Source organism: Salminus brasiliensis, chromosome 3, assembly GCF_030463535.1.
Source record: "Salminus brasiliensis chromosome 3, fSalBra1.hap2, whole genome shotgun sequence".
NCBI classification, from domain to species: Eukaryota; Metazoa; Chordata; class Actinopteri; order Characiformes; family Bryconidae; genus Salminus; species Salminus brasiliensis.
Genome location: NC_132880.1, coordinates 28,360,409 through 28,373,863, shown reverse-complemented (window position 1 = coordinate 28,373,863; position 13,455 = coordinate 28,360,409). Strand labels below are relative to the sequence as shown.

The window sequence follows — 13,455 nt, the reverse complement described above, 5'->3', positions numbered from 1 at the left end:
AAAACATGGTTGTACCCCTTTCGGAATTTCGGAATTTGTGCCAATATATGCTATATGTGGGTGCTTATCAGTCTGGAGAAGGATGCAAAGCCACTTTTAGGGGGCTAAGACTACACCTGAACTACTATCCAGACCACACTGTTTAGGAGAAGAAAGTTTGGAGATGATGATCCATTCGAGAGCAAGGTGTACAGTCGTCCAGGAATTGACAAGGAACCCAAGAGCAACTTCTAAGGAACAGCAGGCCTCTCTTGCCGAAGATCAGCATTCATGACCCAACCATCAGGAGTACGAACCAACTGTGAAGCATGGTGGTGGTAGTGTGATAGTAGTAGACAATAAAAAAATAAACAATTCAAACTTACATGTAGGGTCAGTGGGTCAGAATTGGGGCTGTTCAAGGCATATTTAAATGAATTGGGTATCAACTATTTTAATCTTTCGAGTCTTTGTTTTAACCATGGTGTTCAGTGCACCATTTGATGTCCTCAAGGCGCCATTAACGAACCTTATTTGTAGCTGGCAGCAGTGTGGACGTTCTCAGGAGGTAAACAGAAGAGTTTAGGGTCTGCAGTGTGGAGCTATTTTACATTGGAGCATGAAAACATCTAAAACCATATAAAACCATCAAGGAAACGCTCTGTTGTACCGGCAGGAGAACCACACACCTTTCTTTATTTTGAAATAATCATTGAACAGCGCATTCAGAGTGGTGATGAGTAGGCTAATATTAATGCTAACACACACTTTAGAAAACCAATCATGGTGCATTCTGGTGAAAGCTGATTGATCAGGAAGGAATATAAGATATTAAAGACACTATTCAACAGTAAGAAATGTGTAAAACTAAATAAAGCAGTCCAAAATGTCTAATTCTAGAAACTGTTAGGAAAAAGAAAGTGATTGTACGTACTTGTACAGTATTATTCAGCAGCACAAATCCTATCTAAACATACCAACACAAAGATTGGATTGCTATCTGCTGATACTCTGCATTAGGAGACTGATTCAATTCAGTAACTAGATGGGAAGATCAGTACTATCAAGATGAGGTAAACCAAAAAAAATCCTCCACAGCATTGAGACACTTATCTATTAATTGCAGAAAGCATTTGGTTGCCTTTATTGCCATTAAGGAGGGTGTAAACTAGCTACAGAAAGGAAGAGGGCAGTTACTTTTTCACACAGGAGGATTGAGCGTTAAATGAGTGCATAAACTGTCTCGCATTGTTAAATTCAGATTGGGGGAAACACTTGTAGGTGTTAAGTTTGAGGTTACTATGTAAATATGTGGCAGAATTAAACCACATTGAACGATGGCCCAGACTAAAAGGTCCTCACTCAGATCTGTCTGACCTTTTCAAGCTCTTCTGTGGCTGGCCCTTTCTCTCTGCTGCACAAGAAAAGTGGTGGGGGGAGGATTTGATTAGGGGTAAAAGTGCCTGTGAAGTCCCAATGCAGGATGGTAAAAGGGTAAAAGCTCTTGCACTGGGGGATTTGCATGGTAGATTCAAGCATTTCATTACAGGGAGAGATTGGAGATTTGCGTCGCTGTGGCCAATTACAGATTTCTGTTTGACACCCCCCATCCCATGCTTCCAAAGAGACTTCTCCAGCTGAATTCCTTCACACCTGCATTCTGCGTCATGAATTTAATAGAATATAGACATGGTGGACATTTGATTCATGCAGAATTGATGGGAAGCAGAGTGGTGAATTAGATGTTCATGTCCTTAGAAATGGTAGCGTTGCTTGATGGAATAGAAACTGTATTGGTATCTGTGGATTATTGCCTACAAATAAGAAGTTTTTAATATGAGAGCAATGTTTAGATTTGACTGGTATTTCAAAAGCAGAATACATTTGACTCTGCGTTCTCATCGCGCATTCGCATTTTATTATTGTTTGTAACCATACTCACATCAATGTTATTTATTTGGCATGCAAATCAAAGTGGATTTAATCCATTTAATAAATATTTGTCAGAAGCAGCAGAAATGTACTTTAAAAAAGTCTGATGTGAATTGGTCCACAATTCCCATTTTTGGGCATTCTTCACCAAATGCACAAATACTCTACAATGATGACATTTAAGGCTTTTTAAAATTATTTATTTACAGGCATTCTTATTTCTTTGAGTGTGAAAGAAAATCGGTGAGCTCCCCCGGTGAAATACTTGGGCTAATGAGCAAATCAGAGGGTCTTATTTAGAAGTTTAAAACTGCAGCCGTTTCTGCAACGCTGTGGTGATGGGGGCTGGGGCTAAAAGATTGGGACCTAGTAATTCATACAATTATCAAATCTGCCTATTAAATGGCAGCAGTGTCTGTAGCTTCAGGTAATGTTTACATCAACTGCCAGACTGAAGGGATTATGAATGTGGCATGGTTGTTGGTGTCAGAAGGGCTGCAGATCTCCTGGGAGTCTTGAGTTTACTCAGAAGGGTAAAATAAAGAACAACATCTAGTGAGTGGAAGTTCTGCAGACAGAAGCGCGAGGTCAATGAAGAATGCCCAGACTGGTTCGAGCTGACAGAATGGCTACGGTTTTCTCAGTTTCAAAGTAGGGAGATTGGAGGCACTGCATGTTTCCATGCTAAATGATGGTTTAATTTAGTCATTATTGGAGAAATGTGTGTGTGTGCTCTAAGTGTCTTATGATTTAAGCCCCCTCCCAACCACCCATTCTGTTGTCTTTCCTCTTATTTTTTTCACAAGCCTGAAGGTCCAGCTGCAAGTCTCATACAGGAAACCCTCTGACATCAGAATAACATCAGTGTGTCGTTTGAAAACTCCCAGCTGCAGAAGCAGCGAAGACCCGGGCAAGGCAAAAACGCAGAAATAACAGGAATGCAGTAATGTAGTATAAAAGACAAGATAGCCTGGTGCGTTGCCTACATGCGTCATGCCTCGTCATTTAGACTGTATGTAAGAAATGTTGGCAATATTTGGTTTATTAATTCATTCAGCTTGCTCTGTTTAACAGTTGGCCCGTGGAGTTCCGTTGAAGCACTATGTTCAAGCGTTTGTGATCCTACAGGACGACGAGAGACTTTGTGGTCAGTTATTGATACCATGTTTTCTTCAGACTGCAGACTTGTGGGTGTGGGGATGCTTTGGAGACAGGATAAGGGATTTCCTGTGTTGTGTTCTCAATCACTGCCCTGCCAAATTTGGGCATTCCTGACCTTTTCTGAACGCTGTTAGAATGGCGAGTTCCTGCTCTCTGCTGGTTTAGAGGAAGGCCAGGTTGTCCTGCTTCAGCCTCCGTGTGTTTTCAGAAGTGGAGGGCTCTAACGGAGGTTAGCGATCTGTGACCTGTTGAACCAAAAGGCACAAACACAGTCAGCCTGATGTTTTTCAGGGAAAGGCACCTGTTCTACCACCCTAACATCCTGTGTTGCACTTTACAGCTGAGCGATCCTGCGGGTTCAGAAAACAGAATGAGTCAAAACACCTCAGGGTAATTTCTCTTCGCCTCAGATGGTCTCTAAAAGCGGCACAGCGTATCGCTGACTCAACTCGAGGCTAAAGGTAAGCGTCTGGCACACCATAACAGCTCGTAAATTGTTCATAAAGCTCATAATGAGCTGTTTGGGGATTCGTCAGGCGATATTTTGGCACTGGTATAATTTGAAGGTCTGTGTTTTTGAGGTGCTCCGTGTTAGGGATTGAATCTTGAATCTGCGGTGTGTCTTAGAACTGCATTAGAAACCTCTGCCATGTGCTTCAGAAACGTGAGAGCGCTGCTGACGAGGTCGGCGTGCTAGAGCTGACCTGACGTTACATGTGCATTAGACAGCTGTTATGTGTGACCTGCTTTATTTCAGACTGTACGTGTCAAGTTAGTTATCCTGACCTGAGAATTTGAAAGCTTTCCATAACAGTCCCATGTTGTGCAACCAAATGGAAAAAGCTTACTGTGCACCACTGCAGCCAGCACTTGGAGAAAAGTGGTTTACTTTTGTGTTTTCTGTAATCAAACTCTGTTCACGCAGTGGTCAGAGGGGGCAGGTAGATAGACTGCTAAAGAAATGGCAGAAAATCATATTGGAAAGCTTTTCAGCAAATAAATAGGATATATAAGGTCAAACGGCAGATTTACCTATTTACCTTTTGTGCGGTCACAAATACCCATTCGGACAAATAGTTTACATGTAAAGATTGGTGGCAGACACTGACTTATTCTGTGTTGTGTTTTAACCCTGACCGTTGTCTTCAGATCCCACTGTTCTGATTGCAGAACAGCCGATCTTTTGCACAGATTTTATACATATGATGGTTGTTCATGCTATGTTTATAAAAAAAAAAGCATTATATTGCCTTGCTCACGGTATCGCAATATTTTAAATTGCAACTTTTTTTTTAGGCAAGTTTTTTTTTTTCTCCTCGGTGGACGATGTGCCGATGTGTGAGTTTGTTACAGAAGTATTTTCACCATTTCGGGACCCATTGAACATCTAGAGTAGATACTAACATCTAGCTAACATCAACTAGAGTAGTTAAACGTCTAGCTAACACAATTTTTTTATATCCAACCATATAGGATCATCATAGGTATGTAATAACTGCAAAATCATTGTTTATTTAAACGATTTTATAAGCATGTCCAACAGTTTTAAGATACCCTTTATTGAAGCTGAATTCAGCTACTTTAGGGTGCACCCATTCCACACAGGTTGTGTAATTTCCATAGAAAAGCATTGGCCAATAGATTGGGCCACTCTGGAGCAGCTCTACATGAGCCTAAGGTTGCCATGTCCAGTACCAAGTGGTTAGAGGGGTATACGTTTCCCCAGAACGCTGTCCTCTGGAGTAATAGAACTCCATCCAGTACCTTTTGGATGAGTTGGAGTGCCGGAACTAATCATCTAACGCCGGTACTTAACCATACTAATGCTCTCGTGTGTCTAAATGGAATCGAAGTCTCCTTGCAGCAATGTTCAAACATCTAGTGTAAAGCCTTCCCCGAAAAGTAAGAGCTCTTACAACTGCAAATTAGGACAAACTCCCTATTAATACCCTTAATTTCAGAAGAAATGCTGGACACCTGTTTTTAAATGCAATCTACTGTATGCATGTCCTGCAATGTACTGTATACAATACGCTGTACCTGAAGTCATATATGTTGGTAAATGGACTATCAAAAGGGGTGGTATCTCTCATATGGGTAGCTTTAGTTAAGGATAGGTCCAGGCAGATTTTAACTGGAACCTCCGGCATATATGAATGTGTTGCGCGCTAGCCTAAGGCTTGTGTCTTGCGGGCCTCTTCCTGTTTTGCTGTACAGAGGACCTCCTCAGCTGCTGACTGGTAGCTATCAGTAAGGAATGTCAGTGCAGGAACCATGGGGGCTCTCTGGGTTCATCATGTGACCATTTCCTTCAAATGCTGTTTTTACACAGATAAAAGTCTCTCGTTTGGTATGTCTGGCAGGACTTTTCAGGTTAATTCTTTCTCAGAAATGGCCAACTATATAGTATGCTCTTGTCAGCAAAAGGTGCTACAAATGCTTCTTTAAGCGATGCCATAGACGAAACACCATGGATCTAATTCACCAATGGTTCTTAAGCAAATACTTCTGAAGGTGTGGTGTGATGTGGTGGGAGGGATAGGCTGTGGGGTACATATGCTGTTAGTGTAGAGTGAGTGGAGGAAAGTGGGTCTCGGACGCCAGACTTCAATGATGAGCATTCCGGAAGTATTGTGGGCTTCATTCAGAGAGGCAAGATGGCGAAGGGAGGTGCCTACCTGAAGACCCTTGTGAAGAGCTTGCAATGCAGTGAGTAGTGGATGAAGGGGATGGTCTGGGTGTAGGTATTATGTTGGGTTTTTTTATTAGTTCTTGTAGTATATCAGTCTATTTGCTACATGAATCTGATTACTTGGCCCTGAACGTAGTGTTATACAGCAACATTTGAAGTATAGACTTAGTGCTTCGCTGGGTTAAGCCCATCTCAACCACTGTCATGGGAATGGACTAGGTTGTATGTGTAACCAAATATAAGGTGCAGGATTTTCATCTTTTCCTGTAGTATTTAATGTGAACATTGCATTTTATTTCCACATTGTGCAGCTTTTTTTTATAATTTATTAATTCCTAAAATTTATTAAAATAAGTCTTTAGTGCTCTCAAGCATTTGAAAGATCATGATGGTGGTCCCGTTCCAGAACTATGATATTAAAAATGGTATCTCATAGGTCAGAGATATGGCGTGCCGAACAGAACGTTCATAAAAGAAAAAAGCATGACCTTCAAAAAGCAGTTCGGAGGCATTTCCAGTCCACTGTGAATCAGTGGTGTTTCAGTTCTTTAAAGGCTTCGAATTTCTCAGGTTATTTTGAACACCATCTAATTCGAAACTTTATTCAATCCCTTAAATGTATATTGCATGCAAACGTATGTGCCTGGAGAACTTGCTGTCCTCCTCAGCACGTGAAAAGTCACACGTACACGGAGCTCATATGTGCGTCTATAGTATTTACATGCTTTTGAAATTCCTGGGAGGCCATCAATTATATGGATGTGTGTGTGCGTGGGGGGAGTGCGTTTGTGGGCATGGTGTAACAGATTTGCACCCTGAGGGGGTGTGTGTGTGGGTGGGTGGGTGGGGGGGATTTCAGCTGCTGTGCTGAATTAAGTGTCCCGTTCCCATCGGCACACCAAGCCACAACCTCTTACTCATGATGCTGTTCCACTGGTTGCCAGGGAAGAGACGGTCCTGTTATGCAATGTCTGCTTTGTCTCGTCTCTCTGTTGCTTTCAGAAATTCCTGAGCGTTGAACACCACGCATCAAATTAGAGAGACCAGCCCGATTCATTCTGTTGTCTATCATTTTTTACTTGTTGGTAGGTAAAGTTATTGGTATGATAGTTTGAAGATACTGGCTTCTCTGTGAACTCACTGTATGGATTTATCTCGATTTACTTTTAATGAAGGATTGATTTGCTAACCGGAAATACTGGCCTTCCTCTGGGAGAGATTTCCTCAGGAGCATGATGGCCTTCCTCTGGGAGAACATGACAATGGATAGTTTATAAATGAGTTGTGTGTAAATGTGTGTTCTTTATTATTTTGGGTCAGGACAACCAGAAGTTCCTCATTTTCCAGGAGATATTTTTGAGGTGAACAGCTAGAAGATAATCCCCCGTCATGAGTAAGGAGAAGGTTCCAAACCTAGAGTTTGCTTAACTCATTCAAAGATGCAAATAAAACGGCACCCCTATCAACTGTGCAAGAGTTTGTGGACCACCGACACTTCCCCAGCCAAATAGACAGCACTCAAAGCTTTGAGAAAAAGGAGAAAATCGAGCTCCACTTTCCCTGAAAAACGTCTCTATCCTTTCCACTGTAAGAAGATGACTCAACACCGCGGATCTGAGAAGATATGGAGCTGATCGAGAAGCTCTTACTGAGGCAAGAGAATAGATAAGCTGCTGCTGCTGTTCTCAGAACAATGGTCTGACCACTTCAGATTCCAGACCTCAATAAATCGTTGAGTGTGTTAGGGATTACTTGAATGGTGAGAAGCAGAAAGTGCTCCAACTTCTGAGACTATACTTTGGAGGGTTGGAAAAATGGCTCTGCAGATTTGAACTGAAAGTGGGTCTCCTGATAAGAATGGACGCAGAAAAAAAAAAAAAAAAAAAAAAAAAGCTGAAGACTGGACTCACTAAACACTCAAACATCTGATACTGAATTCCGTTTGAGTGATTTTCTGTGTAATATGTAATTATGTAATCAGTCCTTCATTTCTGGCTGTTTAGTGGACTTTCTAACACCATGTACATATAGAAGTCTCTATCCCAAGCAATGACTGAGTCAGCTAATACATGTCTGATACTTCTGACCTCATGCCAACAACTGATATTAATCTCACATTTTCCAGCAGATTTCATGATGCTGCTTTTTCCCTGATGAGCAGCTTAGTAGATCCAGATTTAATTACAGATTTTCCATTTCTCAGAATGATAGTCTTTCAAACAAACTTCCCTAAGCAAGATTAACTTAAAAACAACCCCCCCCCCCACACACACACACACACACCCCCCCTTCATATCCAGCCGTCTGGCTCCTCTCAGGCTAAATGCATCACAAGGCAGCTGCTTGGCCTATTTTTAATATGCAGGTCGCCCCAGACGGAGCAACAGGTCCACACGCCTCATCACTGTAAGGTGTTTGTGAAAGACTCTGCTGGAAATGGCCTCAGACCTGCCTCTGCTAAACACGCTCCACGCTTTGGCGTTCGTTGGACCTGTTTGTGACCACCGTTGTGGTCGTAGCAAAATGGTAGTAAGGAGTTTTTCATGAACTCGTATTCTGTCTTTTGCCAAAAACTGTTAAAAATATATAGTGCCGATGTTTCTGTGTCCAAAAATAATGTCTGAAATGATGAGTGGACCCAAAAAGAATGGAGAAGGGGGAAAAATAGCAGTATAAATGAGGTGTAAAGTCAGACACTCCAAAAACAAGACTCTCCTTTTAATAAAATCAGTTCAAATTTACCTTACTGATAAATCAGCAGTTGTTTAGTTTGTGTGGTACTCATTTTAACATTTGCTCTTGCTCTGTCTTCCTTTCCTGATTAGTAAAGTAAAAATAACACTAACACAATAGCCTGGTTTAATACACAGTTTATTTATTGTAATGTAATATATATATATATATATATATATATATATTGCATTTCCAATATATTGAATTCAGTTAATAATTAAATTTGTTCTTAATTGAATGCATAATTTTTGTGGCCCTTGTGGCACACTGTGTGATGGATCACAAGGTTGTGGGTTCTATACCAGAGTCTGCTAATGCTGATCATACACTAAGACACTGCAAGTCTAAAATCGTATGTGCTCTCTCATCTAAAGACATATCTGTCTTGAGTTTGTAGTCACAGACTATGATTTTGCAAAGACTGAGAATCTTGCCGGGTCACTGTTTGCAAAACTGCATCCTAGATTCCTCCAGTCATTATTTCTCATTATGCTCCTGATGGAACTGTAAAAGTAGAGAAACTGTTGAACAGTGGGGCAGAATCAGAAGCAGCTTTTGGCCACAGCTGCCAGTGTGTGTGTGTGTGTGTGTGTGTGTGTGTAGTAGTTTGTCCATTTGTCCAGGAAATATTAATAATATTAAACCTGCTTGATTGTCAGAACATCAAGACGAGTAAAAGGGTATTTTAAGAAAGCGATACTGATCACTGGACACCAAACTGATGACTGGAGTGTGCTGCAATTCTAGTTATACTCGCATGACTGTATTCAGATTGGAAATTTGGCTGACCGTGAAACTGCTTGAAAAGTTGTTTGGGGTAAGGTTATCATAAGTTGCAGCCCTTGAGCAAAGCCCTTAACCCTTTCTGCTTCAGGGACACGTTGCATGGCCTTGACCCTGGCTTTTTAAACTGGGACATGTGAAGAAAATGTCACTGTACTGTACGAGTAGAGTGACCAACCATGTTCAAAATGTGCAGAAAAAATATCCTACCTAAGTTTTTCTGTAGAACAGTTCCGTTTGAACAGGGGTGTCTGAGCTTCTTTGCGTATGACTGTAGAAGCATTACGTTCAAATGTATGTTTTTATAAGTCTTTATAAAGGCTTAGCATTTTTTTTTGCCACTTGAAGATGTTGCAGTTTTCAAAAGGCTTAATATGTTTTTTTTTGGTGTTGTACAGAGCCCATTTTTGTTTGTAGAACCTCAGTACTTGATTGTGAAATGCTCTCAATCATTGGATTACCCTGCTCCAAAGAAAACATTAGCTATGCCACTGGCCATTAGTCCGTCAGTCCGTCATTAGAAAATCAAAACAACTAGAATGCTGAAACAGCTATCTTTCTGGCACGGTCTGTACTTGAGCAAAAATAGCACCTGTTATTAGACCTGTCCAATGCTAGGCTCAGACTTTAGGCAGCTAGGATGCTAAGAAACATGGCTCCTGTGTAAATAAACATACTGTATGTGGGTGAAATGCCTAAAATCTATCTATCTACAATAGAATAAAGAAAATGACTGTTAAAGGGTAATAAAGGCAGTTGTTCTATGTAGAAACAGCACAGTTCAATGAACACTTTCAAAGCTTGAAATGATCCTCTGCCATAGTGGACAATCCTGTGTATGTGGACCTTTTTAAATAAAGGTTCTTTAAAGCACCAAAAGGGATTCTGCTGTTCTGACTCGAAGAGCCATTTTTTAATCCTATATAGCAGCTTTATCATTGACCGTTGGCACTCCAGACACTAAGCCCATTGGCCCATTTTACACGGCTATTACCTAGCAACGACCAGAAGTCCCAACAGCAAAGTTTAAAATAACAGTCAACAGTCCTGTTTAAAAGACTAGAGAGTAGACAGTCTGATCGCAAGTGATGCTTGGTCAAAGAGTGCACAATTGGCCTTGCTCTCTCTGGGTGGGGAGGATCCACCCTCATGCCTCAGTGCAAGGCCAGTTGATGCATCAAAACTGGCTGTTAGAGTTCTCCAAGTGTGTTCAGCTCTAATTCATCAACAGCTAATGTTGCTTTAGAAGTTGAAGAAAAATCATTGAAAGAATCACTTCAGCATGTGCTAGCCTTCACCCTCCAAGCACTGGTAGCATCCCCTTATGTAGTAGCTGTAGCTTAACATAACCGTGTGAAAATCATTTAAGATAGTAAACTGATGCCTAAAAGGGAGAATGCCATCTGTCGTTGCCTCTTCAGATCCAGAACGATGCTTCTGCGCTATGTGACTTTGGTGAAGCGTACTTGAGACCTTGTGAGGGCTGCCTACAAATAACAGCATCAAAATTATGTTGATGCTACAGCTGTATGATGGGGGGGCACTGACATCGCAGTATATTACATTTATACAATATGTATTGCAATTTCTTAAAAAAAAAAAAAAACAGAATGACCAAATTTCACCTGAAGTCAGTAGTGTAATGTATCATGGAATTTATAATACCCTTGGTTTGTTCTGTGATGCGACTCTTGTGCATGAGCACATTGCAATAGCGATGCTAAAATGATATTTTGTGCAGCCCTAGTTGATGCTCCACTCACCTGTAATAGGAAAATTGGCATATTACCATTGGCACTCGAGACGCAGAATGCTGCTACTGTGAGAACAGCGTACGTCAGACCACCCGCTGCTTTGTTTTTCTGTGTCTCTCGACATGTAAACTGCTTGTGTACAAAGCACAATTTGTATGTACTGGAGTGTAAAGGTGAATTACACTTTCCTCATGTAGGGGGAGCCTAGGAGCAAAAATGGCAATTCTTGCAATATGCTGCTTGAAAATATATCGTAAGTACTTGATATCAGTCAGCCCTGTCGGCAAGCCCTGTCTGCCTGGTTTTATGGAATATCCCAACATGACAAGGTCACGTGGAAGTATGAAGTGGATTCGTGGGGATTGGGTGGGCTTCTCTATGCAGGTGGTCTCGAGTGTTTGCTTTTCCTTTCCAGTCCGTCTGATACCTTATTGCAGCAGAGCTGAACCAACCCACTTCAGACCCCCTAATGAGGGCCTCCCGCCCCCATCCTTGAGAAATCCATCTTTTCTCTTTTTGCTGTCAATTAAACTTTATTGCCTCCCTCTCTCTCACTCTTTCTCTCCCTCAGTCTTTCTCCTTTTTTCCCTCTGTGGTTTATTTTTACGCACTCTCATCCAAAAGTCCCAGATGCCCACAGCAGCTCTTAACATCATCAGTGCAAATATTTACTTGTTATTTTGCTCTTATGGGAAAAAGCTGGGTAATTGTACTGTGAAAGAAGACTCACAGTGCAGTCGCAGCAGCATCGTGGTCAGTCTGTGGTTCAGGGAGAGTTTGGATTTAAAAAAAAACCTCATCTCTGTGGATGGATGCCTCTGCAGTTTGTTTTTCTGATCTTAACAAGTGTGTCTGTGTTTGCCGTGACAGGCGGTTGCCCCCCGTGTACAGAAAACGAAGCCGTCAACCCAATTAACCTTCCGGCACCTTAGGGCCCAGCTCTGTTCCCCTGCAGAGACTGCTCTTCTGTTTGTTTGTCATCTTGTGAGCTTTTCTCAATACAGTTTCTAGCGATTGGTGGCTCTTCTCTGTACTGTACTATGGTGTCATCTTCAGTTGGGGGGTGCACGATTAATAATATTTGCTGGATCCGGTGTTGGCTACTTTAGGCTCGATTCAAGGCTGATCCTTGGCATTATTCCCAGCCTGCAGCAGTGAGGCGCGTTCTTGGAAGGTAACAGTTTAGAGTCTGCTGTGTGGAACTGTTTTACAGTGAAGCATGAAAAAAAACTTCTAGCACTTTGACTGCGTTTAACTACATTTTCATCCAGGCGTTTCATCCAGAATCCTCTGCTCGGGCAAAACCGTGTGAGAAAATGTGCAACTGCTGTGTCTGTACTGAGCGATGGCTGGTTAGAAACTTGTTGACCTATTAACTCGTATGTTGACAGGCTTATTATAACGCTAATAGTTTACCCATGATTATTTTCCTTAGTTGGTGTAGCTTTTTGCGATTAATCATATAATATGTATTTGGCCTTGTTTTATTTTTAAAGTAGCATTCTGCAAGATTTAAAATGCCTTGCTCCTGGGCTCCCCCTGCTGTGATGTGAAATTTGCGCTTTTAACCAACCAATTAAAGAAGGACATGCTTACATGTATATCCGAACAATCTGAGAGATACAGAACAGTCACTGAAAGTGAAAAGCATGGAGGCAGTAGAGTAATATTAAAGAATATCACTTGGGTTATTGAATAGCAAAGCACTTTTGTAAGTCGTTCTGGATAAGAGCGTCTGCTAAATGCCTTAAATGTAAATGTAAGAATATGCAGTTCCCGCAACTACTGCTCTGCCCGCTTCACCAAAATAACGCAATGCAGTTAGCGGCGTTCCAATCCCCAAGTACCAGCAATAGAGATGATATTCTGCTTATTATTAGTTGGCTGTTGGTTAATTTAGCCGCATGTCTCCTGCAAGGGCCCTTTTTAAAAACGGTTTGTTTAAAATTGTTTAAAAGCTTTGCTTGAACAATAAGCAACTACAATCAGGGATTCCTTCAGGGAGACGTGAAGTATTTGAGCTGCGGGTCTAAATCTGCAGTACTACAGTGGTTTTGAATGGTCATATTACATTGATTGTTGACTGTACCAGTTAATCATGTGAATATAATGCAATTTACTTTATACATAATTCCTTTTCATAAAAATCGACTATATATGCATTTGTAAATGAATAGTCTTGAACATGAAGACTGACTATTCTGTAGATTTTAGATAATCGTGCTGTAAAAAATCATCTGAATTGGTTGAATTATTATTGTGATTTCAATATATAGTATAAAAATAACAGTTTATGCCATTAGCGTGCAGCCGTACACCTAGCGGTTTCTTTCTGGCTTGCTTGTTTACTTCAGGATTGTATGATGGGCCTATTCAGTCTGTCCAGCAAAAGAAGTGAGGAGTTTTAGGTGAACTGTAGCC

General features: G+C 41.2%; 1 protein-coding gene across 5 annotated transcripts in view; it reads left to right on the top strand.

Moving 5' to 3' along the window:
* Positions 1-13,455, top strand: part of ptp4a3a (protein tyrosine phosphatase 4A3a) — a 44,276-nt gene that overhangs the window by 9,090 nt on the left and 21,731 nt on the right. For 2 of the 5 annotated variants that reach the window (XM_072675831.1, XM_072675828.1), the window contains exon 1: positions 3,312-3,533. The exons of the other annotated variants lie outside the window; for them this stretch is intronic. The gene's annotated coding sequence lies outside the window, so the exon portion shown is untranslated. Of the gene's footprint in view, positions 1-3,311; positions 3,534-13,455 lie in introns of those variants that run through there. 5 annotated transcript variants of the gene reach the window in all.